Source organism: Grampus griseus (assembly GCF_964374135.1).
Source record: "Grampus griseus genome assembly, chromosome: 18".
Taxonomy (NCBI): Eukaryota; Metazoa; Chordata; class Mammalia; order Artiodactyla; family Delphinidae; genus Grampus; species Grampus griseus.
The window spans coordinates 9,640,290-9,659,059 of NC_139012.1; the positions used below are offsets into that span (position 1 = coordinate 9,640,290).

Consider the following 18,770-nt stretch of genomic DNA (forward strand, 5'->3'; position numbering starts at 1 on the left):
TCTCCAGTCTCCAAAGTCTTGTGGAGATGGACAAGAGCATTTTAAAGGTGGAATAAAGGCTCTAGAGTGTGGGAACACTTTTCAATGAGTATGCAAAGCTCATTTTAGGCTTAGCATCAATCTGAGCTGGATCAACTTCCTTATCTCTTCTTAAGTGAGGGGAAAAAATAGAAGGGCTCTAACTCTGAATTTCCATCACCTAAAATCTAGCCTTTTATGAACTGTGAAACCAAGACTCAAGGTCATGATTATATTTTGCTGGAAGATCTTGATGTGTGTAAGGAGTTCAGTAGCGAATTGGCATCCTGCATGACAAACAGAAACAGAAATACTGAGGCTTCAGGCTACACACTCCCAGGTTTTTAAAAAATGTATTTGGAAGGTGATAAGTGAGAAACAGTTCCAATACCATGTATACCCAGGGAGTGGAAAGATTCCTGGGCTGGAAGCATCTACTTGTATAGAACTATCTAAACAGATACTTTCCTGTTAATAGTTCAGAAGAATATTTATGATATTAACATCATGAAACAGTTGTCAGGCCACAAAGATGTCAACGGTCCCTTGGGGAGCATCATCAACAGTTACAGGTGGCCTTCATCTTTTATAGTGACATAAAGAAGGGCTGGGCTTCCCTGGTGGCGCAGTGGTTGAGGGTCCGCCTGCCGATGCGGGGGACGCGGGCTCGGCCCCGGTCCGGGAAGATCCCACATACCGCGGAGCGGATGCGCCCGTGACCCATGGCCACTGAGCCTGCGTGTCCAGAGCCTGTGCTCTGCAGCGGGAGAGGCCGCAGCGGTGAGAGGCCCGAGTACCGCAAAAAAAAAAAAAAAAAAAAAAGAAGGGCTGAAGCCACAGCAAGTGTTCCGCATTTGCAAATGATTTGCTTAGTATTCTTTTGGAGAGGAAAGCATAGAAAGTCAATGACAGGACGTAGAAACCCACTATTCCCTACTTTGGGTACAAGCCCCAAATACGTAGGGGTCCCTTCTGCAGTGCTGGGGAGGACCCTAGTAATAGGTGACATATATTTTTGAAATTTTCCAAAAAATAAGACATTTTACCTGAATTGATTAAGACCACACTTTCTTTCTATTCCAACTTCCACTCAGCCACACTTCCCCTCATGTTAAGTGGCACTTCGGGGATTCAGCCAGACCGAAGTTGAATCAAGGGTACATCGACTTTGGGATTAGTGGGGGAGAGTCATTTCCATGGCTTTTCAGGGTATAGGAATGGCTTCTAGGAATACTAGGAATAGTATTGGGTCATGACAATGTAAGGCCAGAGATCAAGTCATAACAGTGATGCATTCCATAATGCCCAGCCCATGTTTGGCAACTTCCACATTAGGGAAGTTGAGAAGAAACAAATTTTGATGTATATAGAGCCATTTACAGAAGATGCATAAAGTTATAATTCCATCATATTCCAGACTTTGTAATGTTTGTGGTATTTGTCTGCTTTTAAAAAAAAGTATGTTGATTTCCCTTTTCCTCCTAAATAAAAATTCACCTTAACTAATTTTGTTCTTGTAATTTTGAATTCATTTTATTAAAAAAGACTCCCAAAATGTAGGCCCTACAAAACTTGGATCTATTTACTTTAGATAATGATGTACACTCAGAATTACAATATAGAAACAGGAAAAAAAATTCAGACCATAATATTAAAATCGTATAATTGTGTTCATGGGCCATTTAAGTAGAATAATGCATTAAATGATGAAATAAAGATGAATATTATTCTTGCCCAAAAGATCTTACTTAATACAGTATATAGCCATTAAAAACACTATATCCAGACTATATTACAACATGGAATAAGCTGTAAAATCTCATATAATTACAAAAAGAAGGATATAAAGTTGTTTAAAAACTAGCTTCCATTATTTTAAAATGATGCAAGAGGAAAGTCAATGAGGAAATTATACTTTAAGCTTTTTATGTTTATGCTGGTAGATGAAATACTAGCAGTAAAAGAAATACCTTTTTAACATTTTTTTTTTTCCGATTGTCTGTAAGAACTCTAAAAAATTCACGGGAATACATAATTCACTCAGAAAAAAATTCTGATTTATATTCTAGTAACTAGGCCAAAGAATATTTCCATAGATCACTGTTTTCTATCACTGCTATAACAAAATACCACAAACTTTGTGGCTAAAAGCAACACAAAATGTATAACCTTATAGTTCTGGAGATCAGAAGTCTAAATGGATTTCACTAGGCTAAAATAAAGGTGTCAACAGAATTGTGTCCTTCTGGCTCTAAAGGCAAATATCCCCTTGTATTTGCACATTTCTGGAGGCCAACCACATTCCTTGGTTCTTGGTCCCATCCCTCCATCTTCAAAGTCAGCAACAGAAGGTTAAGTTCCCATGTCACATCCCTCTGATTATGACTCCTCTTCTGTCTCCTCTTCCCCTTGTAAGAACCCTTGTGATTACACTGGGCCAACCCAGATAATCCACTATAATCTCCTGATTAGCAATCTTAATTCCATGTGCAACTTTTTCCCCTTTCCCACATAATCTATATCTAACAGGTTCTAGGGATGAAGACATGAATGTCTCTGGGGGAGCATTATTCTGCCTACCACAATCATTAATGAATTGCCTAATCATGGTGTGCTCTCCCTAGGTTATGAATCTGGAAAATATGCTATATATCATCCTTGCTACACCAAGAAGGCTCTAGATGTAATCAAAGATTCTCAAGACCAATACCAGCCTGAAATGCAGTTATGGCCAGTAAACATTCTTTTGTTGGCTCAGAAGGGCTCTTTGAAGTCTGAAAATCTTACATCTCACCACCCCAGCACTGCCCCCAAGTTGAACCAAGTTTAATACTCCATCAACCCCTTCTTTGGAAATATGAACTGGCTCAAAATTGATCATGGTTCCAAGCTAAGGTAATCCGCCAGTTATTTTTGTTTCTCCCTTGAACTGCCAAGGCAAAGTCTCTTATTTTCCTTGGTCAGGGCACAGTAAAAATACAACCCTAGGTGATGCTAAAACCCATGACCCTTCTGCATGGAGAAAAATTCATCTGCAGTAGGCAAGATTAAGAGCAAAATTCTGACAGAAGCAGAAATGTGTGTGCTGGGGCAGTTGAGGGGGGACATGTGCCTGCACACACACGCACACACACACACACACACGTGTGTGTGTGTGTGAGGGAGAGAGAGCAAAGAGAGAAGGAGAGAAATCCCTTTTCCACTCCTCCTAAAGGTCATCTTTACTCCCATCTTTCTCGGTTAGGTAAGCACATAACTCATTTGTTTCTGGTTGAACTGGGATTCTGCCATTTGCATCCAAATGACTCAATTAAAATAGATGTTGTGTAATATTGTTATATCCTCAGCACTGTAATTAATGACAAAGGAATTGAAAACATAATCAAGAAAGCTAGATTTCTTTCAGGACATAAAAACCAAACAACTCTTAACATGTCCACAACTGGGGATCTCTCTTAAATATAATCTGGCAGCAGTAATGCTCCACCTTTTTGTTACTGAGAGTCTCTGATCTACAGTAAGCATCAACCAGGATCTTGTGAACGCTTTCCAATGTATTGCCTACATTGAACAGATAATAGCCAATATTCTCATTATGCATCATTTCTCTCAGTGAAGCCAGTTTATACATAGAAATAAAGCCCTTGGATTCAACCAGAATCTAGAAGCAACATCAAAATTAAAATAACAGCTACCCAAATTATTCCATTAAAGTAAATATTAGGGAGATCCTCCTTGTCATTTTATATTGTCAATGTAATTAATTGCATTGAATAAAGAAATGAATACATGAATGGGTATATGATGAACAAACAGTTACAAGCCCAGGAGGTAGCACCTGAATCATTCAAGCTTAATAATCACAGAAGTTATTGCTGCTCCATGACCTGTTTTTCTATCTACTCTACTGTTTCCTCAGGTTGTGTGCTCTGTCACACTGCTTGAAATTTTCTTTGATAATTTATCCCTATCCCTCATATTTCTAAGACTCGTATGGATATTAACTAGTCAAAGTTAAAACAGTAATAATATGACTGAATGTTGATTAGAAAGAAGTTTATAGACTGGCTAAATCTTAGTTTGGAGCCGTGGAGGTATTGCAAAACACCAATTGTATTTCTGTATTACATTTTTATATATGTTAATAAAATTCCGAATAGAACTTGATTAGCATACAAATTAAATTTCCTTCTGTTCTTGTTCCTATACTCCTGTTATTTCTAGAATGGCAGGTTATACTCTTATGAGCATTCCGGACAGCAACATTTATTAATCAGAATGGACACCTGTCATGAGTAGAGACTAAAACCCAGAGCATTATAGAAGAAATGTCATTCTGTTCTGAGGCAAAAACAGGAATTTAATTTTTATTCTCTGCTTGAAATTTCATCTGTGTTTCCAATTATCTTAATAAGAAACTTCAGTGACAAATTCTCATGACTTAGAATAAAATGGTTTTGGGTTTGGTCCATCTTTTTGTTCCAAACTTGAATCTTGTGAACACATTTTTTTTTAAAAAGCCAAGACAACCTACCGAATGGGAGAAAATATCAATATTTGCAAATGATATGACCGATAAGGGGTTAATACCCCACATATATAAACAGCTCATACAACTCAACATCAAAAAACAAACAACCCAATTAAAAAATGGACAGAAAACTTGAGTAGACATTTTTCCAAAGAGGAAATGCAGATGGCCAACAGGCAGAGGAAAAGATGCACCACATCATTAATCATCAGAGAAATACAAATTAAAACCACAATGAGATATCACCTCACACCTGGCAGAATGGCTATCATCAAAAAGACCACAAGTAACAAATGTTGGCAAAGATGCTAAGAAAAGGGAACCCTCGTACACTTTTGGTGGGACTGTCGATTTGTACAGCCACTATGGAAAACAGTATGGAGGTTTCTCAAAAAATTAAAAATAGAGCTACCATATGATCCAGCAATTCCACTCCTGGGTATTTATCCCCCTCGCAAAAAAAACTAAAACACTAATTCAAGAAGATACATGCACCCCAATGTTCACAGCAGCATTATTTACAATTGCCAAAATATGGAAGCAACCTAAGAGTCCATCAACAGATGAGTGGATAAAGAAGATGTGGGGGGTGTATGTGTATATATATGCACACACACCCATATATATGCACACACATATGTATGCACACACACACCCATATATATGCACACACACCCATATGTATGCACACACACACATATATAAACACACATACACCCATATATATACACACACACCCATATGTATGCACACACACACCCATATAAATGCACACACACCCATATATATGCACACATACACCAATATATATACATACACACCCATATGTATGTACACACACACCCATATATATGCACACACATCAATATATATACACACACCCCCATATGTATGCACACACACCCCCATATATATGCACACACACCCATATATATGCACACACACACCCATACGTATGCACACACACCCATATGTATGCACACACACCCATATGTATACACACACACCCATATGTATGCACACACACACCCATACATATACACACATACACCTATATATTTGCGCACACACACACACATATATGCACATACATACAACAGAACACTATTTAGCCGTAAAATAAAAAGTGAAATTTTGCCATTTGCAGCAACAGGGATGGACTTGGAGAGTACTATGCTAAGTGAAACACAGTAGACAGAGAAAGACAAATACTATATGTTGTTTATATGTGGAATCTAAAATATAAAACTTGTGAATATAACAAAAAAGAAGCAGACTCACAGATATAGAGAACAAACTAGTGGTTACCAGTGGGGAGAGGGAAGGGAGGAGGGGCAAGACAGGAGTGGGGGATTAAGAGGTACAAACTACTGTCTATAAAATAAATAAGCTACAAGGATATATGGTACAACATAGGGAATATAGCCAGTATTTTATAATAACTATAAATGGAATATAACCTTTAAAATTGTAAAACACTATGTTGTACCCCCAAAACTTACATAATATTGTACATCGACTATACCTCAATAAAGAAGAAAAGAAGCCACATCATAAGTTACAAGCACAACTAGATATCACAAAGTATTTCTATATTTGATTACTATTTGGATAATTTACTAATTCAACTATTAAACTACACAATGTCTAGTTAAGGCACATCTACCTCAAAATACGTTCCTTAATAATCTACTGTAACATCTCTTTAAAAGTGTTTGGTTTTATGCAATGGTTTCTAAATCACTTCCACCTTTTGTTGATATCATGCAGCCCTTTTATCAACAGAATCTGGTAAAGGAAGCCACAGACCCTCTCTTTATAAAAATATAAAAGGTATGTATAATATATTTGTGCTATTATAAGAGGTGCTTATTGCCCTGGCATCCAACCATAAACCTCCAGAGTTGTGTGAATTTCAGGTAAAGAATCCTTGGGTATAGAATTCCAAAAATCCCTCATTACAATACAAATATTCTGGTTGAAAAAAACACATCACAGATTAGTTCTCAGAAAACAATCTGTGAAGCTGGAAAGCAGGTCTAGGCCTCTGGACAATTGAGGACCATGGAAGGATATTTTTGTGAAATGAGGTTTACCCCCCGCATTCATACCCAAATGCTTCGTAATTTCACTGGATCTATTTAAAAATACAGATTCTCACTCCCACCTCAGATATACAAAAACGGGGATGGAGCAATTCCCTGAACAAATATACCATCTTCTTTCATATTTCTGTGCCTCCTGATGGGCCTTTCTGTTTTGAAAATTCTTTATCCCTTTCTCCAAGAGCATACCTTCCCCCCCGCCCACCCACTGCCTCATTGCTTTCCCATCTATTCAATGGAGCATCAGGCAAAGACACCACAGGACAGTAATTTTTCTGCAACTCTTAAGCACTCCCTGAAGCCCGGTTTGCTCTGCAGGAAGTAGGGCAAAAGCAAAAGTGTCCGTCCTCCTGCTGCAGGACTATGCCCATTACACAACTCTGCAGAGCAGGGATTCTAAATGTGGCTGCATAGCAGAATCACCAGCGAGCTTTTAAAATCCCTGACGCCCAGGCCATCTCACAGACAAATTAAATCAGGTAGGAGCTCACACTGGTACTTTTAAAATACTTCTTCAACAAATTCTAAGTCTCCTCTCTGGATTCTTTTTTTTTTAATTGAATTTTTTGGCCCCACCCCAAGGCATGTGGGATCTTAGTTCCCAGACCAGGGATCAAACCCTCGCCCCCTGCATTGGAAGCATGGAGTCCTAACCACTGGACCACCAGGGAAGTCCCTCCTCTCTAGATTCTTAAAGAACAAAGCCCACCCAACTTTGATCTCTTCCAGAAAACCTTCATTACTTGAGTATGAAATCTGGTATAAACCTTTTTTTTTTCTGTTTTCCGGCCATCTTCCCTCAGTTCGTATTTGACCCCTTTTCAATACTCAGATCTGGCCAAGCAGGACTCCTCAGAGAGGGTCGCTGACCACCTTATCTGGGGCCGGCCCCATACCCCACCTTGGCCAAATTATCTTGATTTCCTTCTCCTAGCACTAACCAAAATTATTTGTTTTCTTGTTTAACTTCTCTGACCAAACTTACCACAAGCTCTCTGAGAGCCCTGACTTTGGCTGCCTTATTTATTATTCTATCCTAAGCTCCTAGACTGGTTCTAGGCACATAGTAGGATCCCAAAAAATATATGTTGACTGTATGAATGAATGAGTGAAGGAACATTGATCTTGTTTTCTCTCTTAAATTCTATGGCCTTGAGTTCAGCTGCTATGTCGTCTGCTTAAACCCTTGCAATCCCTCACAACTGCATGTTGGCTTTAAAGTTAACGAAACAATTTCCTATGTGCCATCTTTTTTTTTTTTTTTTTTTTTTGCAGTACGCGGGCCTCTCACTGTTGTGGCCTCTCCCGTTGCGGAGCCCAGGCTCCGGACACGCAGGCTCAGCGGCCATGGCTCACGGGCCCAGCCGCTCCGCGGCATGTGGGATCCTCCCGGACCGGGGCACGAACCCGCGTCCCCTGCATCGGCAGGCGGACTCTCAACCACTGCGCCACCAGAGAAGCCCCCTATGTGCCATCTTAATCGCCCCTCACAACACTTTAGAGGAAACAGCCATTATAATAATACTGTTTTTAGAGATAACAACTGAGGGTCCATAAAGCTAAAATACAACTTTCCAGCGCCACACAAACAATAAGTGGGGTGAGCACTTCTGCCCCGAGAGGCTTTCATAGACCATACGGTCATCTCTCGAATTCCTGCCCCCGCAGAGGCACACGCCCTGAGGATTGGAAAGTGACTGACTGGATGAGGCTATAGATGCTCAAAGGAAGCACAAGTTGGCAGCATTGTGTGCGCCTCTCGACCCAAACAGGAAGCAGATGCCTGTCGAGAGTTTTCCCAGCAACCATGCAAGTGAAGGATGGGAGTGATATCTGGGAACAGGGTTGAACAATGTCAGCATGTTCCAGCCCTGTCACACCTCTGTGCAGCCACAAGACTTCAGGCCTCCTACTCCATCCAGGATCTCATCTGCTAATAATCCTTCTGGGCTTCTCTCGTCATGTCGCAGAAGCATCCAGAACAGTGCCTTTAGAGTCAAGTACGAATTACACCTCTTGGGTTTTGCTACTGTCTATGATTACAGTAAACTACACTCAAGCGTATAAGTTCTGCAATCATCTCACTGTTATGACTATAATTTAATAGTAACATTAATGATACGCACACTGCCAGCAAGTTAATCAAGTGAAGCTGTCTGTGTGAGACACCTTTCTAGTCACCGTATACTCTGTATCTGCTGGCGATCTTTTTTTTACATTTCTTTTAAGCTCCTTCAGTTAACTATTGTGCAACACTGGGCCTTAAGAAAAAAATCCAGAGAAAGAAATCCTGGCAAGTGATTTAATGTCCTTATAAAGAACCTTACATATGACCTCAAATATTTTCTGTTTCATCCTTGGGACCATTCAAACCTCAAACGTTCAAACCTCAGACTGTACTATGCCAGAGCATTTGGTACTATTTACAAGCATCCACATGGCATGGATATTTTGAGCAGCAAAGAGGCCAAAATTATTTAGAAACTTAAATAAGAAGCCAAAGAATCCTGTCTTTCCTCCTTTATCCAAATGAAAGGCATCACATAAGAAATAAATATTTATGAAGAACCAAAATCTCATCCATCTTAACTGTTACACTGCAAATGAAAAGATTCCGTAACTGAAGAATATATTAGTTTGTACCCAAAACAGTCACTTGGTAGAAAGCAGACTCTAGAAAACAGCTTGGCTAGTTACCTGATTCCCCTGAAGAGTAGTCAGCTATCTAGTTAGCTATGCAAAACCAGAGACGAAGTCTGTCAGGAAGGTGAGTCATAAATGAAACACATGGGGCCCGTGAGAGCATACAGAATCTACGGATCCAAGTGAGTCAGAACAGAGTCAAGTTCACTTGCTGCAGAGAGAAGTGAAGGAGAGGAAAAGTAGCCTGAAGAAGCTAAGTTCAAAGTCACCATTAAGGTAGCCTGTGACTTGCTGGATCATACACCTGGTTAGTGGCAGAGCCCAGACTCAGTCTAGGGTTTCTCAGCCCAAACCAATAACCCACCATCTTGCCTCACTAGGACACAATGTCCCTTTGCCATTTAAAACATGCAGGTATCACATTACAGATAACATGACCCTCAAAATACCAATCCAACTGCTAAACTGCTGTCATTTTACTTTGCTAATATGAATGACTCAATATAACAGCCACTTCAGAATTGTGTTTGTCTTCTCCTATTCCCTCAGTAGATTAAGGTATAGGATTGGAGGTATAGGAAAGAGGAAGAAAAGCACAGGAGAGGATGTTAGCATACTTGTCTTGTGTATGGGAAGGTTGGATTTTGGTCACTTTAGTTACATTAAACTTGGTATTTTAGCAATGATGCACTGGGGTAGGCACTAAGTAAGGTTAACCTGGCATTTCTATGATATCATTGCAGTGTATTTAAAATCTGTACTTACAATGTGTGTCCTTCTTACTAACATCAACCTCCTATGACAATTATGAGAACAAGAGGTCTGCAAAGAAGTTGTTTTTTCTGTCTCAAACCCATCACAACATGGAGAGAGGGTAATGGGGGATGGGAGAAATGGCATTTGTCCCCAGGCTGCTTCCCACCACTGTCTGATTCTTCATATATCATCAAAAGTGAGTTTGTCTCCTGTCCCCTGAAAAAGTTATTCCCTTGTTAACACAGTGTTTCTCTCCATGGTGTTCCCTCTAGCGGGAATGTTCTTTTTTCTAAACCAGTATCTGTCTAATGCTACTTACAGGTAAACTCAGTTTTAGCTTCCTCACTTCATGAAGCCCTATATGCCCCCAAATTTATTTAGAAAATAGTATCTTCTTCCCCTGACCCTCAAGACACTCAACCTGTTCTTTGGCACTTTTATCACAAATGCTTAGCATAGGAACCAGCAAACTCCTTCTGTAAAGGGCCAGATAGTAAACATTTTAGGCCCTGTGTATCGTATGCCTCTGTGGCAACTCTGCCATGATAGCCAAAAAGCAGCCATATGTAAACAAATGAGCATAGCTGTGTTCCAATAAAATTTTACTTACAAAAACAAAATGTGGGCCTCCTGGTCCTAGTTTCCTGATCCCCAGCTTAGCATAGAGATACTTGGTAAGGTGATCAATAAATATTAGATTTATTAAATTCGATGAGCAACATCACTAATGAAAATACGATGCATAAGATGTCAGTGTGCTCTAGTATGACTGTACATTGTACATACTAATTTTCATTGAATATAATATTTGCATATATATTCATCATGCAAATATAACACAATGACCAGCCTTATAAATTTTTAATGGCATCTTATGTATCCAAGAAAGGAATCATAGAGTTCTGATCATCTACATGACCCTAACGCCTAGACAAAATAATGACCTTCTGCCTCATTGATTTTCTATTAAAAAGAAAGTCTGTAGACTGTGTAGTTCTACGAAGATTACGGCTGATAGCAGAAGAGATTTTTTTTTCCCACTAAGAATATCTGGTTTGCTTATTTATACTGAATAAAATCAATTAAATAACCACTAGAGCCCCACATTACATCCTTCACTGTGTGCTTAATGTTTTAATAGAAAGAAATATATAATTAAAGTAACAAAATTGTCATAGTTGTCACACGTTTCATTTTAAGGTCCCTTATAGAAATCGGGGTTGAATTCATGTCCGATATTCTACTTTCATTTCAAATAGATTTTGACAATATTCATTGCAGCCTTTCCTAGGAAGTTTTCTCAGCCAAAAAATTTCACCAGCTTTCAATTTACCACATAAAAATTATGCAAAATGTAATAAAAATTGTCCTTTTATTTGGATCGATTCCTATCTTTGACACAAAGTTTTCTGTTGCCATAGATAAAGCATTTAGGCAAGATCGCTGACTGGAACACGAAAAAAATATTCACTCTGTCTTGGGAGTGATACAGTTTTCTGGACTATGGATTAGAAAATACTCAGGTTATCAAAAAAAACCCACTATGTTTATTATTTTCCATTGAATTATTTTCCACTGTCTTTTTAAAAGATAGACAAAATTATTAAATTCAGCTTCTGAATTTTCTTTGTGCTCTGCTGAATATAAAAATAGCAAGAGGAAAGGCGAGATGAAAAAAGAAGGTGAAATAAGGAAGAGAGAGAATTACCCACTGGAAAGGGGAGTGCCTACATAACCGTCTTGCATGAGATCTTTTCTTGGCTTCTTTCCATTATTTTTAGCAGTTTCCTTCAATGTACACAAATTATGCCTTTAGTAAATGCTGCTTCTTCATATGACTGAGAGGTTAAATACTGGATTGAATCAGGACCATCCAGAAAAACACCAGTTCTGGGCACCTGCACCTTTGGCTTCCTCATGAAGGTAGAAAATGCCCCACCAACAAACAGAAGTCCCAACACATCACGAGGACATAAAGGATGCTAGAGGCCCCGTATTTAGTTCTCCCACTTGATCCCACTCTTTTTGTCTCTGTACTATCTTCAATAAAGTCATAAGAAAGAGTATTTACATTCCTGAGGTTTTGTGAAGTGTGGATTGCATATACAGTTTAAAGACATTCTAATACGTATTTTCTGAGTACAAAGGAAGCAAATAACAAGCAGGCTTTTCTCGTCCTAGATACCATCTTTCTATTGTGGGTCATTCCATGATAATAGAGCACATAAGAGCCATAGCAGAGAGCACTGTAAGTTTAAGATGTGCTCAGAGATCCACAGAAGACTCCCTGGGATCCACAGACTGATTTCTCATCATCTAATGTCTATAATATGACAAAATATAGACTTTTGCTTCTGACATGATTTCCCAATTCACTGATTTATCCCCATTCTGTACATCACTGAAAGCAGGATGATTCTTTCTGGATAAGGAAGAGTAAAGCAGTTAATTTTACAGGGTCATTTCTTCATCTTCTTTGGATGTTATCCTTAACAACTACGTTTGAAAGGTCATAATTCAGTGTATGACCATCCCAGGGTTCTCAAGCAATGACAGATGGAGTGGATCTATCAATCTGAATGTCTAGAAGAGAGGAAATCTGAATCCCACTCTCCTTCTCGAAGGACCACTGGAAGAACACACTGGGCTCCCTTGCCTCTTGAAAACTCTACACATTTCCCACTTCAGTTAACTTACAGTAAGATATCTAATTAAGCCACTGGGGATTTTAAAAATATAATCAAAATCACACTAGGTGGTGGTGTACTTAATCTAAAATGTTTGGAGGTCTACCCTCTTAAATTTTTCAGGGTACTTCCCTGGTGGCACAGTGGTTAAGAATCTGCCTGCCAATGCAGGGGACATGGGTTTGAGCCCTGGTCTGGGAAGATCTCACATGCCGCAGAGCAACTAAGCCCTGTGAGCCACAACTACTGAGCCTGTCCTCTAGAGTCCGCGAGCCACAACTACTGAGCCCCCGTGCCACAACTACTGAAGCCCACGCGCCTAGAGCCTGTGCTCCACAACAAGCCACCGCAATGAGAAGCCCGCGCACTGCAACAAAGAGTAGCCCCCGCTTGCTGCAACTAGAGAAAGCCTGCACGCAGCAACGAAGACTCAACACAGCCAAAAACTTTTTTAATTAATTAATTAATTAAAAAAATGTTTTCCAGTCCACAAAACCACACAAAAAAAGTTAAAATTGTTAACTATAGACACTCTGTGGTACAGCAGATCTCTAGACCTTATTCACCGTGTATAATTGACACTTATACCCATTGAATAACAACTTCCCCATTTCCTCCTTTCCCCATCCCTGGCCACCACCATTCTATTTTCTGCTTCTATAGGTTTGACTATTTTAGATCTCTCTTGTGTTAAACATTCTTACACACACACACACACACACACACACACACATACACTACACACAAAAGCAAAGGGATACAAGGACATTTTGGGAGGTAATGGATATGCTTATCATTCTAACTATGGTGATGGCATCACAGGTGTATACGCATGTCCAAATTCATCAAATTGTATACATTAAATATGTGCAGTTTTTGTATATCAATTATACCTCAATAAAGCTGATAAAAATTTAAAAAAAAATTAAAACACTCTCCTCCCATAAAATTTTTAAAAAAATTTTAGAGGACTTCCAATTAAAAGAACAAAAGTTATGTTCCAAATAATAATTGTATCTCTGTATACATGAATAAAAAAATGATTTAGTTGCCAAAAAAATCACAGAGTCAAAAACACGTAGGTTAAAAAAATACATGCATCATAGAAAACTTCTCTGATTAATAAAAGCAAAAGAACTTAAAGGTGTGCTTTGCCACTAAAAAGGAGAGGTAAATTACAGCTTAAATTGAAAAATCTCCAGATGGTGAGAATTTGGCATGCTATCATTCTTTGAAAGTATGTTCCTAGGTGAGGAATTGAACCAACTTGCTTAATTAATTAAAGCATACTAATTGATAAAAATGAGGACATGGTTCCTATTTTCTGGAAGCCACAATATTAAATAATTAGCTTCAATTTGTCATTCTTCTTCCACTCCATACCTCCCCTTGTGGAGGTGTATGGGTATGTGTGTTGAAGGACCAAAACATATGCCATACCTCTTAGAACAAGTCTGATGAAAGAAAACCAAAGGGCACAGAGGACAGACAACAAAAACACATGGGAGTACAATACCAAATAAAAAGATGACTTAGACATAAGGACAAATGATGATCAAAGAAGGCAAATACTGCAAACACAAGCTTCTGAATATTAATGCCTGCAGATAAATCATTTGTTTTGATGATTATAGAAGTCAGTGAAAGGAGTTTGATAAAGTAAAAGTTTACAACATGAAGAGCAAAATACACCAGGAAAAGTGAACTAATTATTTTAAATTGTCAGTATTGGTGGGCAAAGGGAACCCCTCTTCCACTCCTGGTAGGAGGGTATACTGGAACAATTTTTCTAGAGGCTATAAATTGTTTGGGCAATGTTTTTATTAAAAAGTTTTAATATATTTTTATTCATTTAGATCTATGCAATCCACATCTAAGAATTAATACTTAGGATTTATGCAAATATTCCACTTCAAGAATGTAAATTATAACTTGAATAAAATAAGAGACAATTCAGATGTCTAATAAAAGAGGGTTGATTAAATTCTTTTGCTACAACCATTTTATGGAATAGTATGCAGCCATACCAATAATTTTGCAGAAGAATATTTTATAACAAGAAAATATATTCATGACAAGTTGTTCAGAAAATTGACATGTTAAAAGAACACGTTAACAAATTGTGGCATGTTAGTAAATTACCTAACCTAAACTAAATTACCTAAATTTAATACAGGCATCAGAGGGCCTGTATTAAAAGTTCCTATTAAAAGTTGCACATCTGGCACCTACTGTGTAAGATGGTAAACTGTTCAAATTTCCAATTTCTTCTTTTGTAAAAAGAAGAATTCTATTTCTTCCTGTCTCATTGTGTTTGGGGAATATTAAAAAAGATAATACATTCAATGCTCTTAGCATTTAACTTGTCGAATAAGTGCACATAAATGCTGCTGATAGAACTGTATAAAAACATCATTTATAAAATATATAGTTATTTATGTTGATTTAGATATTAATACTGATATGATATATATATATAGTTATAAACCTCAACTTTTTTATGCTTATCTCTTTGGATTGAGTGTGATTTTTGTCACGTTTGCTTGCTTGTTTGCTTTGCTTTAGCTGTGTTCCCTAATTTTGTATGCAGAAGAGAGCATGAGCCAGGAGTTCTGAAGCCATAACAAACAACCCCAATATCTCAGCTGCTTAAAACAACAAAGGTTTATTTCTCACTCATGCGACAGAACCCGGTGGGTCAGCAGAGGTTTCTGCTGATCATCCTCATTCAGAGACCCAGGCTAATGGATCTGCCACCATCTCAAACTTCAAATCCCCTTGCCAGGGAAAAAGAGAGAATGGCAAATCTCTCACTGCCTCAACTTCTACTCTGAAGTGACACATTTTGCTCACATTTTCTGGCCAAAGCTAGACACATACTCAGGAGAACCTCAATAATAATAAAATGCATTTTTGGGCTTCCCTGGTGGCGCAGTGGTTGAAAGTCCACCTGTCAATGCAGGGGACACGGGTTCGTGCCCCGGTCCGGGGAGATCCCACATGCCGCAGAGCGGCTGGGCCCATGAGCCATGGCCGCTGAGCCTGCGTGTCCGGAGCCTGGGCTCCGCAACGGGAGAGGCCACAACAGTGAGAGGCCCGTGTACCGCAAAAAAAAAAAAAAAAAAAAAAAAAATGCATTTTTAATCAAGAAGAGTTTAAAACTAATAGACTATCATAAGCCATTTAAAATTTTTAAGCAGAACATTGATAGGAGAATTGAGAAAGCTGTGCCCACCTTCCAACCCCATGGGCAGGATGAATCACTGTATATCAATATTGTCTTTATGAGAGTCATCTAACTAAATGAAGGAACAGAAATCAAGGAATCACAGGAATTCAGAGAATTTAAAAGATCCTCTAAATTATTCCCCTACCTTTAAGACATAATGATCACACTTAGTAATCAGCAGCACAAGCAAGTAATCTCATCTAATTCTACCAGGAGAATTGTTTTTTTTCCTTGGCCCCAGCTAGCGAGCTGCTGAGGCTCTCCGGCTGGAGAACCAATGAGCCTTGTAATTGCTTTCCTCACTCATGTAACCACAGCTGCTGTTGTCATTCATAAATTGCAAAACTAATCCTTTGAAAGTTTTCATATTGGCCATTTGCTTTAAGACCTCCAGTGCCCAGGAGTTTGCAGATGTAGCCCTATGAAAAAGGAAGTCTCTAACCACTGGTCCGAGCATTGGACTGCCTGTCATAAATCCTTGGTCTTCATTCTCAAAATTCTTATATTTTGTTACAGTTCCCTGGAAAATCACTTCACTCATCAATACTTCCGTTTCCCTGTGAGGAAACTAGAGAAGCTTATATTTATCTGTAAAGTGCTTCAAAAGGCTTGAATGAATTACAAAAAAATAAAAAATACAATTCTATACATATCAACACCTTTTTAATAAAAGACTTTAAATATAAGCTATTGTTTAAAAATGGTAGCTAAATAACTTAATGAATCTCTAGAAAGGTAGGAGACAAATATGTGTTTGTCAGAGTTTATTAAACACTGATATATAAAGTCCACAGATAATTCTCTTGCACTAGCATTATATAAAAAAATTTCAAGATAAATGAGAAACCACTGGCAAATATATACATACACATATATGTGTGTGTATATATATATCTACTTAAAGTCATTTTCTATGTTTGAGATATGTTTTATATGCTTTTAAAATTTTTCCATTGTATAATTTATTTTTATTTATTTTTTTAAATAAATGTATTTATTTATTTATTTTTGGCTACGTTGGGTGTTTGTTGCTGCACGCTGGCTTTCTCTAATTGCAGCGAGCGGGGGCTACTCTTCGTTGCGGTGTGTGGGCTTCTCATTGCATTGGCTTCTCTTGTTGCGGAACACAGCCTCTAGGCACGTGGGCTTCAGTAGTTGCAGCAGGCGGGCTCTGTAGCTCTGGCTCGTGGGCTCTAGAGCACAGGCTCAGTAGTTGTGGCACACGGGCTTAGATGCTCTGCAGCATGTGGGATCTTCCTGGACCAGGGCTTGAACCCGTGTCCCCTGCACTGGCAGGTGGGTTCTTAACCACTGCGCCACCAAGGGAGTCCTATAATTTGTTATTTTTAGCAATAAATAATACCAGTAGTCCGAGGAATAGTGATTTTTAGTCTTTGTTATTTTAAGAGCATAATAGGCTTACTCAAGCACTATAATCACAATATTTTATTAACGCTGGTAGAACACTGCTTCCAGCCTGGGAGTATTAATGAAAGATGGGGCAATTCAGAAATGCTTCTGAAATTAAAAATTCCTTCTACCCATATCCTACCCTTCTCCTTATAATCATTAAGGATGAATATCAGAGTATGAGAAAATACTATGTTACAAATAATCTTGGAGACTTTAGGAGTTTTCTGCACCCCCCCCAAAAAAAACAACTATAAGTAATGAAAAAGACATATGATAACAAATAATGGTGAGGATGTTGAGAAATTGGAACCTTCATACACTTCCGGAGGGAATGTAAAATGGTGTAGTCACTTTAAAGATAGTTTTGTGGTACCTCAAAAAGTTAAACAGAGTTACCATATGACCCAGCAATTCCCCTCATGGGTAGATATCCAAGAGAAATCAAAAGCACACGTCCACACAAAAACTTGTACATGAATATGCACAGAACATTATTTACGAAGGCCAAAAAGCAGAAACAACCCAAATGTTCATTAACAGATGAATGGATGAACAAATGTGCTATATCCATACAAATGAATATTACTCAGCCATAAAGTGAATGAAGTACTGACACATGATACAACATTGAAAACATTAAGCTAAGTGAAAAAAGAAACAGGAGAAAAAGAACACATATTTCATATTTATATGTGAAATATCCAGATTAGGCAAATCTACAGAGACAGGAAGTAGATTAATGGTTTCTAGGGGCTAAGTGGAGAGGATAGTGGGGAGTGCCCAGGAAGGGTACAGAGTTTCTCTCTGTGATGACGAAAATGTTTAGGAATGAGGCAGTGGTGATGGTTGGGTATTCTGTGAATATACTAAAAAAACCCCACTAAGTTGTATACTTTAAATGAGTGAATTTTATGACATTTGAATTATATCTCAATTAAAAAATTCGCTTTTCAAAAAAAAGTTTCCCTTCAACATAAAATTAAATTTCTGATCTAACATTCAGATAAAGGAAATCTTTCTCCTTTTCCTCTTTCATGAATAAAATTTGTAATAACTTCAATTACCAGTACCTCTGAAAGCAAATTTCACATTAACTTTGCCATTTTCATGTGAGAGGTGAAATTGTTATTTCTTATTTTGATAAATCAAAAAGAATGAAACCAGCTTTCCCCTAGATGAATTCTTCCTTCTCCTCCAATTTGTACTGATCTGATAGCAAGAGCACACCTGAGGCTACATGCCGTCTAAGACAAGAAAAGCTTATTCCGAGCTATCTGTCTATACAATACATTTTCAAAAGCCAACAGTACAACTCAGTAGGCTGTTAATAAGTTTCAGAAATGTCAGTGGACAATTAGATGATGTTATTGAGAAAGCTCTGAGCAAAT

At 38.3% G+C, this 18,770-nt stretch overlaps 1 protein-coding gene across 2 annotated transcripts in view; it reads right to left on the reverse strand.

Annotated features, from left to right (window-relative positions):
* ITGBL1 (integrin subunit beta like 1) overlaps positions 1 to 18,770 on the reverse strand; it is a 218,557-nt gene that overhangs the window by 69,767 nt on the left and 130,020 nt on the right. The window lies entirely within an intron of this gene.